Here is a 12,856-nt window from a genome sequence, read left to right as displayed (position 1 = left end):
GCGGCCCCCGCCGCTGCAGTTCCTGGGCTCCTTGCATACCTTGGGGCTCGGAGAGGAGCAACAACCGGTCCTCGAGCTGGGGCAGTGTTCCGCAATTCACGCAGCCCTCTGTGTGCAGCCGAGCTTTAGTTTGTCCCTCCGTAAAATTTGGGAAAGAAAGTCGCCTCGCAGCATGTTTGTGGATTTAGGAAACTAATATGTGTGAGAAGTGTTTAATACCAACAGGTAACATTTAATGGACTTGACTAGGAACTTTGTAAGCCCTATTTCATTTAATGCTCATGACGGCCTTCTGGGGTTATCCCCCTTTCCAAAAGCAAAAAACAGGGCTCAGGGAGGTGAAATAATGTGCTGCAAATCATAGTAGTCATAGAAGTGTAAAGTCTTGGTACTAGTACCTGTTACTTATTTCTTAAGTGTGAGCTTGTGTAATCTCTTAGTGCAGAGAGGATTTTGACTTACCCTTGGGGTCACATCGTTGGAGACGTAACTCCGTTTTCCCTGACTTCTAGGCTAGTGTCCACTATGCTATGGATGAAATCCCATTCTGGGGATATGAGGGGTCGGAGGGAAAGGAAATTACTGTGGATTTCTTGCTAGTATTGCCCGTTAGAATTTGATGAAGGTAGGGGACTCCAGATCTCAGGTACAACTGAAATTCTCTGGGATTTTGGCGCAAGGAAGGCTTGAGTCATTATAACAGTGAGGGCTATCCATTTTGTTTATAGTATGTTCCTCCCCCCAAACCTTGAGTGTTCTCCATAGTGTTTAGATTTATAGCTCCTGGTTGGGGGAGGGGAAGCAGGAAGTGGCTCAAGTCAAGTGCTTCAACTCTCTGCCTTCAAATAGGGTTTTATTTTCCCTATTTTCAGGTAAGACCAAGAGGGATAAAAGCGAACTAAAATTAACTTTGACTAGTGTTCTAGTTTTCCAGTGTGTTTGATCCTGGTGTGGGAAGTGTCAAAATCAGGTAGGCCACATTTTGAAAGAGTCTCCTGATGTTTGCATTAATTCTTGAGAGTCTGGAGGTCTGTTGTGCCCTCCTTTTTCCAAAATTCTGGATTTAGAACTTGTGGTATGTAGGAGCTGGAAGGGGTCTTACTATCTGGTCTAACTTTTTTGTTTGCCTTGTCCCTCTTCCCTGTTAATTGAACACTGAAAGGGGAAGTAAGTTGTCTAAATTCACAGACTGCCTTAGTGACAAATCGGAACTAGAATTCCCAGTCCAGTAGTAGTTATATTTCTACAATCCCTTGCCACCTTTTGAAAGAGCAGTAAATTACATAGTCAGGCCTTAAGACCAGGAATCCTGAGTAAATTGAAATCACGAGGAAGTTGTTTAGTTCCAGCCACTCTCCATGCCTCAGGTTTTGCATTAAAAGGAGGTCAGGTTTTGTGCACAGGTGTACCAGTTCTCATTACTTTTATTGTGTGGTACTTTATGGTTTATAGTACTCTTCTGGAATCATCTGATTTCATTTCTAATCAGTTCTGTGAGGTAGTTCTTAGAATTTGCTTTACATCTGCATTTTACAGCTGTAATTGAGAATGGAGACACAGCAAGGTTGGGGTACTTGACTTTCTTATAATCACCAGATTAACAAGTGGTAAGGACAGGACACCTTTCATGGGCAGAGGATTTGATGTGGCATAATAAATTGAGCCACTTATTGTGACTCTGTGAACCTGTTTCCTTTTCTGTAAACTCAACAGGCTTGTGTGGGAGCTGTGAGAAATGGCCGTGAAAGTCTATTGCAGTAGTAGAAATAATAGCTAACATTAAGTACTTACCATATACCAGGTACTGGACTAAGGACTTTCTGTGGGGTATCTCATTTATTCCTCAGAGCAATTTTATGAATTAGGTATTATCCCTGATTTACAGAGGAAGAAATAGGCTTTAGAGAGGTTATATGACTTGCTCAGGATCATGTAATTGATAACTGCAGACAGTATAACTTTAAAGCCAGTGTGGGTGTTTTTTTGTTTTTTGTAAAAATACACGGGACATAAAATTTACCATTTTAACCAGTTTTAAATGGACAGTTCTCTGGCATTAAGTGCATTCACACTGTTATGCAGCCATCACCACTATCCTTACCTAGAAATTTTTGTCTTCCCCAACTGAAACTGTATCCATTAAACACTAACTGCCTATTCCCATCTCCCCCCCCAGCCCCTGGCAACCACCATACTATTTTGTGTGTCTGAATTTGACTATTCTAAGTACCATATGTAAGTGGGATTATACATATTTTGTCCTTTTGTGACTGGCAAAGTTGGCACTCTTTGTGCCTCTCTTGACCTCAGGGTGCTTTGTAAATGCAAAATGATCAGCCCTGATTGGCAGTGGCAGTAGGGTGTGGTATGCATCCCCAGAGTGGGAACAGAAGCCTGATTGTACCTTTGGTTAAGCTTCTTCCCCCCTTTTCCTCTATCACTGAAGCCTGTTTTGGAGATCTGTGCTAGCCTCTTTTGTGTCTTCCAAAGTGACCTCTTACCCTTGAAATAGAACCCAGAGGGCTCTCCACTTGCCTTGTTTGCACCTGCCTTTCTGACTATACAGGGTTTGGGCATATCAGGCTGCAGTGATCAAGAATAGCAGTGCTATGACAGCAGCTCGGATCAGAACTACTCAGAGGATGATTAAATGGATTACCTTTATGAAATGTTCTCTCTCTTTGCCCTCCTCTTTGTATATAGTCACACAAGAGGGATTAGCTTTGGTTTCCTAGAGGGTGTTTATGGATACTCCTTGTTTGCAGGTGGTTAAGATGGAGTTAAATGCATTTAGCCTTTCAGAATTCTCTTCGGTTTGACCTTTTCCCGTTCTATGTGTTTGGGAGATGGTGGGGTGGTAGAATGTGGTGTTTGTGATGGGTAGTTGGAATTTTGTCCTGATATCTACAGGGGGTGGGAGTGGGAGGTGTTCCAGAGATGGGTTTAATAGGGCAGCAAACAGATCTGAGCATGTTGCACTTTCCTTAAAGAACTGATGGTTTAGCATTGCCTATGTATTAAGTCCAAACCCCTGAGTGTGATAATGTCAGAATGTGCTGAATTGTTTATTGGGTAGGATCTTGTAGTTGAGGAACTTTAAAGTCCCGTTCTGGCTACCTGTTGAGATTCGGTTTCATTGGACACTTCATTATCGGAAAGTTTTTCATTTACAGGAAAATTATTAAGCATCTGCCATGCACAGTCCTAACCTTGGGGATTTGGGTCTATATAGTGTCGTGGGGAAGACAGGCAAGGAAACAGGCCGTGTGAGAAGTATTGTGAATAGGATAAACACTATGAGAGCATAGAGAAATGGTTACTTACCCAGCCTTGGAGGCTTCTTCAGATCTCAAGAAAAACAGAGAGACCTGAGGCAGGAGGAAACGAGATTTGGAGAGTTGAGGAGAGAAGATAAGACTAGGCAGAAGGAATTGCAAGTTTAGAGATGGTGGTGGTAATAGGTAAGACTTTTGGCCATTTACTGTATCTATCAGGTACTATACTCTTAAGCATTTAACATGTGTTACTCCTTCCTATAACCACCTTGAGAAGTATACTATTATTCCCACTCCATAGGTGAGGAACAGACCCAGAGGGGTTAAATACATCTCTCAGTTTTCTCAAGATTCTTGAATGGATCATAAAACAAAAGATGGGTGGATGTGACCCGAGATGAGAGGAGACTGGTACAGTAGGTAGAGCAGAAGCCAAGTCATGGAAGGGGCTTGTTGCCCAGGTTGAGGAGTTTGAACTTTAAACTGAGATGAGGGGGGCCATGCTCCCCTGGGCATTTTAGAAGGCTCTCTGGCTACCTGTTTGGGGACTGGATTGGAGGGCTAGAGTACCTTGGGCAAAAAAGACCAGTTAGGAGGAGGCTGTTATGGTACATACAGGTAGGAGATGATGATGTTTCCAATGAAGAGTGTGTGTGTGTGTGTGTGTAGAAGGAATTGTGAAGAGACACAAAGATGATTGGTGTGGAGAATAAGCAAGAAATCAGGATGACTTCTAGATTTCTACCTGGTGCAGTTGTACAGATGAGGATGCTGATTATTGAGGTGAGGACACAAGAGAGAGGGTGGATTTCTCATGCAGGGTCCTACATCTGCTTTCATTTACCTTCTAGTTACTGATCCTAGTTCTCCATGGGGAGGGTGGGAGTGGGGGCATGGGTGAGGGAGAGATATTTTGCAACACATCTGGTAACTATTCCTGACTAAACTGGGTGATGTAAACGCTAGTTTCTTTTTCTATTTTTTTTTAATGTATTTATTTTGAGTGAGAGGGGAGGGGCAGATAGAGAGAGGGTGAGAGAATCCCAAGCACCCTCAGTGCTCTTAGTGCAGAGCCAGATGCAGGGCCTGAATTATGAACCATGGGATCATGACCTGAGCCAAAATCAAGAGTTGGATGTTTGACTGAGCCACGCAGGTGCCCCAACACTAGTTTAGAAAAGGGGAAATATTAAGATATCAGACACCCAGGCCCTCCGTAGCCCTGAAGGTTGTTTATGTTAAGCCAAGAACAGCTTACATTTTCTTTAGACAATGTCCTTTGGTACTGCTCTGTCCATGTGCTACTGTGGCCCTCTCTAAGTCACTTGTGTTTACTACCTGCTAGGCACTGGGAAAACAAAGTTGAGTAAAACAGGAGCTTGCATCCAGAAAGGCAGCAGGTCTCAGTAGTTTAGCTAACAGTGGTGGAGGCAGAGGGTAGGGTGAGGCTGGTCAGGGTGGGACCAGATGCTGAGGGACCAAGAGGGATTTTTGTTACGATTCTAGATGATGATTTAGATAATATATCTCTTGGAGAGAGGCATTTTCTTTCTTCTCTCCCATTTCTTAGGCAGTGGTGGGGGGGGGCTGGTAAGAGTAAAGATAGGAAGGTTTTCATATGAATGTCTATAAAAACTTTTTTTTTTCAATTTTATCTTGAGGTATAAAAGGTACAACTGGAGTGGGGAAGATGACAGCAGTAATGTTAATCTGCTGACTTACAACTGCCCGTTAGGTATTATAAGGAAAGATTCGGACCTGAGATGGGGTACTGCTCTTAGACTCTCAGGATTAGAGAGAGGGGACAGTGGGATAAACTGGGAGCCTAGTCATGAGCCTGAAGATTATTCATTCTGGTCCCTGCTGTTAATTCAGCTTGCGGTCTTGCTTTTCCTTTTCTGGTGCCATTTCATCATAAAATAATCTCAGAGCTCCCTGAAATTCTGTAAAGACCCAAAGGGTGGGAGCTGGGGGCAAAAATTAATTTTGAGGTCCTTCTCTGGTCACCTTCCCCACCCTGCTTAAATGAATAACTAGACATAGGCATCTGTCCAAGTATCATTAGTTATCTTTTCCATTTCTATAACCCTCCCTTTTTTTTTCTTCAGTTTTATTATCTTTCACTTCTTAAGGACCTTCATGTGAATAAATGGCCATACCTCATTGGAGGATGGGGGGAAGTGTGGAATATATCACTAGGTTCTATTCTATATCTCCAGAAGGTCATTTAGGCTGTCCACTGCTCTCTCTACAGGGTTAGGGGTGGGGAGATTGTGGTTGAATACTTACAGTTTCTTTCTTTCTTTGATTTTTTTTAAATTTTATTTTATTTTTTTAATTTACATCCAAATTAGCATATAGTACAACAATGATTTCAGGAGTAGATTCCTTAATGCCCTTTTAGCCCAATCCCTCTTCCCACAACCCCTCCAGTAACCTGTTTGTTATCCATATTTAAGAGTCTCTTATGTTTTGTCCCCCTCCCTGTTTTTATATTATTTTTGCTTCCCTTCCCTTGTGTTCATCTGTTCTGTGTCTTAAAGTCCTCATATGAGTAAAGCCCTATGATATTTGTCTTTCTCTGACTGACTAATTTCGCTTAGCATAATACCCTCTAGTTCCATCCATGTAGTTGCAAATGGCAAGATTTCATTCTTTTTGATTGCCGAGTAATACTCCATTATACACACACACACACCCACCCACCCACCACATCTTTATCCATTCATCCATCGATGGACATTTGGGCTCTTTCCATACTTTGGTTATTGTTGATAGTGCTGCTGTAAACATTGGAGTGCATTTGTCCCTTTGAAACAGCATACCTGTATCCCTTGGATAAATACCTAATAGTGCAATTGCTGGGTTGTAGGGTAGTTCTATTTTTAATTTTTTGAGGAACCTCCGTACTGTTTTCCAGAGTGGCTGCCCCAGTTTGCATTCCCACCAGCAGTACAAAAGAGATCCTCTTTCTCTGCATCCTTGCCAACATCTGTTGTTGCCTGAGTTGTTAATATTAGCCATTCTGACAGGTGTGAGGTGGTATTACATTGTGGTTTTGATTTGTATTTCCCTGATGATGAGTGATGTTGAGCATGTTTTCATGCATCAGTTGGCCATCCTGGATGTCGTCTTTGGAGAAGTGTCTATTCATGTCTTTTGCCCATTTCTTCACTGGATCATTTGTTTCTTGGGTGTTGAGTTCGGTAAGTTCTTTATAGATTTTGGATACTGACCCTTTATCTGATATGTCATTTGCAAATATCTTCTCCCATTCTGTTGGTTACCTTTTAGTTTTGCTGATTGTTTCCTTCGCTGTGCAGAAAGAAGCTTTTAATTTTGATGAGGTCCCAATAGTTTATTTTTGCTTTGGTTTCTTGCCTCCAGAGATGTGTTGAGTAAGAAGTTGCTGTGGCCAAGATCAAAGAGGTTTTTCCTGCTTTCTCCTCGAGGATTTTGATGGCTTTTTGTCTTACATTTAGGTCTTTCATCCATCTTGAGTTTATTTTTGTGTAGGGTGTAAGAAAGTGGTCCAGGTTCGTTTTTCTGCATGTTGCTGTCCAGTTTTCCCAGCACCACTTGCTGAAGAGACTGTCTTTATTCCATTGACTATTCTTTCCTGCTTTGTCAAAGATTAGTTGGCCATATGTTTGTGGGTCCGTTTCTGGGTTTTCTATTCTGTTCCATTAATCTGAGTGTCTGTTTTTGTGCCATCTTTCTTTCTTTCTTAATGTTTATTCATTTATCTTGGAGAAGGAGAGGGAGAGGGAGAGCATGCACACGTGACTGGGGGGGGGGACAGAGAGAGAGAGAGAGAGAGAGAGAGAGAGAGAGAGCCCGTCCCAAGCAGGCTCCATGCTGCCAGCACAGAGCTTGATGCAAGGCTTGAACCCATGAACTGCGAGATTATGACCTGAGCCAAAACCAAGAGTTGAATGCCCAACCAACTGAGCCACTCAGGTACCCCAAATACTTAGAGTTTCTGAGGCTCCGACATATGTATTTGAAGTGCTCCACTGACTAAAGTGCACATCTGGCTATTCTTCTGACACGCCCAGTGTTGCTCCACTGGGGGAAATAGGCTTTTTGATGCTTGCCAAAGTCATGTAACTTGTAATTACCTGATATTCTCTGGGATCTGTCTTCCTGTCTAAAACAAGGGGGTTGGGGCGCCTGGGTGGCTCAGTCGGTTGAGCGTCCGACTTCAGCTCAGGTCACGATCTCATGGTCCGTGAGTTCGAGCCCCGCATCGGGCTCTGGGCTGATGGCTCAGAGCCTGGAGCCTGCTTCCGATTCTGTGTCTCCCTCTCTCTCTGCCCCTCCCCTGTTCATGCTCTGTCTCTCTGTCTCAAAAATAAATAAAACGTTAAAAAAAAAATTAAAAAAAAATAAAACAAGGGGGTTGGACTAGATAATCTTGAATGATATTTTTACCTCTTAATAGTATGAATTTCTGGTTTTATGGAAGTGACTTAAGAATTCATTTCTGGAAGAAGAAACAGTTTTGTTAGAGCATTGAGAGTATGTCAGAGGGTTAAATTCTGAGTTCACGGGTACCTTTCAGTATATAAACAGATGGATATTGCTTTTTAGAGTGGACAGATTGCTGAAAAATTGCTTGTGAGATGAATTTATCAGATTGTCTAAGCAGCTCCATTATAAACTTGGAGCTGTTGTCCCATGGACAAACTTGGAGTCTAAGGACTATAAAAAATTATATTTAAATGTTTGGCAAACTGTTTAAAATCATAGAATAAAGACAGATAAAAAACAGTATAAGATTCCCAAACAGTACTAGGACTGGAAAAACACTACACCCGGAATTTGCATTTCCTTAGAGCTTTAGCTTTATGAGGTAGATGCCTCTACTGAGGTTACCTGTCCCTTGAAATGCCATCTGTAGAGACTGAATAGTTCTGTTTATTTGTTAAGGTAAGAGTCATTGCTTTATTCCAAGTAAGTATTCTCTTTTAGAAGGCCAAGTTAATACGTTTAATGTTATTGGCCAGGTTTTCTTCATTCTAGAGGTATTTATCTGGTATTTAGCAGTCTCCTGTTTGTTTTATTAAGGATTTTTTTTTTGTAATTTATTGTCAAATTGGTTTCCATACAACACCCAGTGCTCATCCCAAAGGGTGCCCTCCTCAATACCCATCACCCACCCTCCCCTCCCTCCCACCCCCAATTAAGGATTTTGCTAAACCTAGTTAAAGGTACTGTTTGCATGGTGTCTGTTGATCTGTCTAGTTTCCTTTGTAATTCTTTGTGCTAGTGAAAGCAAGCTCAGCAGTAGATTTAAAAGAATTTCTATAACTCATTATTTCTCTAGATCTGGGTTTCCTTTCTGGAAGTAGGATCATGCTATACTGAGAGGTCAAATGTTGCCTGCTTACATGGACCTTTAGGACTTTGTTCTTCCAGATAGCTGTAAGCTGGCAATGAGGAATGGTATTGTCAGTATAGTAATAATAGCGATGCCTGAATCAGAATCAGTTGAACACAAGAATAACTTTTCTTAAGGCCTTAAAGACTCACCTTAAATTGGTTTTCACATAAATTAAAATCAGCTCTTGATAAAATTAGGGTCTTAGTAGAGTTACCATACTGAGTAGGCTACCTAGCTGTGATAGCATCATTATATTTATGCAGCTGCCTTTCATCCCAAAGTTCAGTCATTCTTTTCCAGGAATTTGGAGTACCTGCTATGTGTTCTGTCTATGGAGAACATAAAAACAAAGCAAGACCTGATTGCTGCCCTCAAATTACGTTGTTTTGAGAGAAGTACAGTGGATCCTAGTTTCTGCTTACTCCTGCTGCCCTGGCCCAGATATTTGGGTTGAGGATTCAGACTAGAAATAGCAGAATTGATGGATGTATCACTAGGCAAGGAGACCTTTTTGAAGATCTGACTTCCAGTGTTTGCATATATTTTTGCCCCCCTTTATCTATTGGTGAGGTGCCCCACACACAGTGTGTAAAGTCAAGAACATTAGGGTAGGGGACAACATTGTCCTTCAGGCTTGGGTGTCCAGACATCTGTCTAGTGCTTTTCCTAATCTCCTCACATCAGTTCTCTGGCTGGCTTCCAGAAAGATTTGATACTGTCTAGCTTCTTATTTAGGAAGTAAGAAAATGAAGTTTCATATTGAATTATTTGAAGTTTTATTATACTCAGTTTTGAAATAGCTCTCTATTTTGCTTGAAAGTGAATTATATGAAGTGTGGTTTCTGGCATTTGCTCAATTTGTGACTTATTAATTGTGATTAAATTGTGGTTCTTGAAGCCCACCACCACTGTCTCTGCCAGTCTTCTTTGAACACTTTGCAGCATGGAGCCCTAAGGAAATGGAGGGAACGTTGAGCTTACCCTGATCTTGAAGGGCTCTTCCTCTTTTCTGGTTTCTACACTCAAAAAAGAAAGGTTTTTTGGATGTTGTGTTGTGTTCCAACAATTTAGCATTGCCTGTGAGGTTTAGAAGAAGAGAAAATATGCCTGTGCCTGTCCTTGAAGGTTGGAGATAATATTGAAATCAGTCATCCAAACTGTATGGAGCCCATTGAATGCCTTCTTGGTGCTGTGAGGGATGTAAACATGTATAGCATATTCTTGACTTCAGGGAACCTATGGTCTCTTTGGGGAGAGAAGATGTGTATCTAACAATAAGGCAGTTTGGTGTAGATAGCTTTGTTTGGATGACTAAGGTCTACTCTTGTTCTTTGGCACTAATTTGGCCAGGTAAACTGAAATAAGTCATTTTTGCTCTTGGACCTCCATTTTGTCATCTATAAAATGGGGTTAATATTCCATATCTTAACTTCTTCACAATATTATTGTGAGGAACAAGTTAATTTTACTAAAAGTACAAATGATACATTATAAAACCAGATGATGCAATTTATATGTGAATTTATATATGAACTTTATATATAAATGTATTATACATGAAGAACACATGAGCTATTTGTCAGAGTTAATGGGTAAATGGCAGTGTTTTCCATAGAAGGAGAGATCTCTTTGGGCTGGAGTGATCAGAAAGAGCGGTCTGAATCAGCCTCTAGGACTGGAGAAAGAATGATGGAAGCATATAGACAGGGGCATTGATGAGGCAAAAGACTAGGAAAAACTAAAGGGGAGCAGGTTAGTGTTTTCCAGCCTCAAGTCACAGGGTAGGTGTATGTTTAGCATTAGTTACCAGTTTTCGAAGGCATACCAGATTACACTCTTGTTAGTGGTATAGGAGAGATTCCTGTTGCTTCGCATTCGGGTCAACACTTAGCATTGTCTTTTTCATTTTAAGTCCTGTTGGTTGATAGTTACAGAACTGAGTTTAATGAACGTAATATGAACTCTCAGGTAGCAATGCCATGAAGAAGTAAGATTGGGATTTCAGAGAAGGGAGAGATTGCTTCATTTGTGGTGTGTGGTGCCCAGGGAGCATTTATGGTGGAGTGAGCATTTCACTGGGCTTTGTAGGATAAAGATAGTGACCATATATTATCTGGGACCAATTCAGTTTCTCATGTTCTGTCTGGTTGTGCTTAATAAATTAGGAAACACCAGTATTTCTGTGTCAGGACTCTATCTCCTTGATACCCTGAAATCTCTTCTCAATTGCTGTGCCCCACTCCCTTTCCCTACCCCATTTTCCCAGAAAGTACGGTCACAGGAGATTTTAGGCTATGGAGATGGAGAGAGGACATTCTGTTGAACAGAAACACATGAATGTCTAAATTGAATGGCATCCCTATTCTTGCTAATGAGCTGAAGAGGGGAGGATGTGTCCATACTTCAAGGGGTGGATGGTGATGCCATAGCCCTCTGGAGCAGGTGGAAAATGTCTACTGTTCCCAAGCCAATTGTATTTAAACTGGATAGGATGAGAATGACCTCTTTGCCTGAAATTACATCATTTCAGGAAATAAATTAATCCAGCAGTAATACTTGAAATATATCAAAAGAGAGTTTGTCTTTTAAAAGAAGGGGGAGGTGGCAAGAGGGAATGCCAAAACCTAAAGAGCTTAGTCTCTCAAAGCTCATCTATTACTTGTATATTTGCTCAGGGAAAAATTGCCATTTCTTTATCAGCTTTCATCCTGCTGGGTGGACCCTAGCTGGGTGTTTATTTTCTGTAGTTTTACCAAATCACTTTGAAGGCTGGTGTGAACATTGATCATTTCTTAGGGCCTTTCCTCTTTGTTCTGTCAGCAAATATTAGAAAATGTACCTTAAATTACCTGGTTGGGGGAAATGAGGTGGCCCTGCCTGCTCCCAGAGAGCAGTACTTCCATGTTAAACATTAGTTAGGTCCTGATCCTGTTTCAGGTCTGGGGTATTTGTCAGGAGAGACTGACACTGATGCCACTGAGGACATATACTAGAGGGTATTTAGGCCTTCTGTCAAGTAGACTAGTTGAGTACTTGATTAAAAATCTGATCTCGGTTCTAAACCTAACTCTGTGTTTGTTATTAATAGTTGCTGCCCTGTATCGGGTGCCCACTGTGTTGAGATACCATGCTTGGTACCTTGGTTCAAACTAATAGAGCTGATGTTTATTTAAAATTACTGTGTGCTAATAAGCTCTTTGTGTATGTATAGAAATCTTTATAAATCCTATAATACAAGACCTATATAAGTAAATTTATGTATCATTTACATATGTTATATAAATCTTGTATATCATGCATAAGTCTGTCTCTATATAAAAATCATTTATTCTTACCTCAACCTTAAGAAGTAGGTTCTGTTGATCCTCATCATATAGATAGGAAACTGAGATGCCAGGAGGTTAAGAAATATATTGTCACACTGCCAGTAAATGAAGTTGCCAGGAGTTAAACCTAACCAGTTATTTGTTTTTAATATGAAAAATTTTAAACATACCCAAAATAGAATAGATTAATGAAGCCTGATTCATTACTGTACCTATCACTCAGCTTCAATTCATGGTCAGTCATATTTCACATAACCCACCCCTACCTACTTCTCATAGTATGCTTTGAAGAAAACCTCAGCTATCATATTTTGTCCTTAAATATTTCACAACATATTTCTAAAGGATGATTTAAAAAATAAAACTTCAGGGGCACCTGGGTGGTTCACTTGGTTAAGTGTCCGACTTCAGCTCAGGTCATGATCTTGTGTTTCATGAGTTCAAGCCCTGCATTGGGCTCTGTGCTGACAGCTCAGAGCCTGGAGCCTGCTTCAGATTCTGTGTCTCCCCCTCTCTCTGCCCCTCCCCTGCTTGTGCTCTCTCTCTCTCTGTCTCTCAAAAAATAAATAAATGTTAAAAAAAAAAAAATTAAAAAAACTGCAGTGGTGCCTGATTGGCTCAGTTGGTACGGCATGCAACTCTTGATCTCAGGATTGTGAGTTCCAGCCCCACATTGGGGGAAGAGTTTACTTAAACAAAACAAAATACAAAACACAACTACAGTGCCATTTTCATACCTTGTAAAATTTAACAACTCCTTAATACCATCAAAATTCAGATTGTGTTCAAATTTCCAGTTATCTCATAAATGTCAAAATCTTATTTTTACAGTTTGTTTGACTTAGGATTTATATAAGATCCACATTTTA

At 40.9% G+C, this 12,856-nt stretch overlaps 1 protein-coding gene across 6 annotated transcripts in view; it reads left to right on the top strand.

Annotated features, from left to right (window-relative positions):
* The window catches only part of RALY (RALY heterogeneous nuclear ribonucleoprotein), a 95,570-nt gene that overhangs the window by 958 nt on the left and 81,756 nt on the right, over positions 1-12,856 (top strand). Inside the window, exon 1 of one of the 6 annotated variants that reach the window (XR_008289132.1) lies at positions 87-225. The exons of the other annotated variants lie outside the window; for them this stretch is intronic. The gene's annotated coding sequence lies outside the window, so the exon portion shown is untranslated. Of the gene's footprint in view, positions 1-86; positions 226-12,856 lie in introns of those variants that run through there. 6 annotated transcript variants of the gene reach the window in all.

This window comes from Acinonyx jubatus, chromosome A3, assembly GCF_027475565.1.
Source record: "Acinonyx jubatus isolate Ajub_Pintada_27869175 chromosome A3, VMU_Ajub_asm_v1.0, whole genome shotgun sequence".
NCBI classification, from domain to species: Eukaryota; Metazoa; Chordata; class Mammalia; order Carnivora; family Felidae; genus Acinonyx; species Acinonyx jubatus.
Note: the sequence above shows the minus strand (reverse complement) of the source record. Positions and strands in the feature narration are given on the sequence as shown.